Below are 233 nucleotides of genomic sequence, written 5' to 3'. Positions count from 1 at the left end.
ACATACTTGATATTGAACTTTTAAAATTACTGTGGCCCCGTTGCAACGCACGGGCGTTCTTCTAGTGTTTACAAGAACTCAGAAAAGTGGTAAAAAAACCTTTCTGTAAATTATACGGTCATCATGTAAAACGACTTTTACTAGACGTTTTGAGGGGAGCTATTGGATTTCCTCTTAGCTCGTCAAGTTTTTTTTTTGGTTAGGCAATCTTACTCTTTTTTTTTTTTTTGAGA

Source organism: Triticum aestivum, chromosome 5D, assembly GCF_018294505.1.
Source record: "Triticum aestivum cultivar Chinese Spring chromosome 5D, IWGSC CS RefSeq v2.1, whole genome shotgun sequence".
Lineage (NCBI taxonomy): Eukaryota > Viridiplantae > Streptophyta > Magnoliopsida > Poales > Poaceae > Triticum > Triticum aestivum.
The sequence above is the reverse complement of the archived record's forward strand: the minus strand, read 5'-3'. Positions refer to the sequence as shown.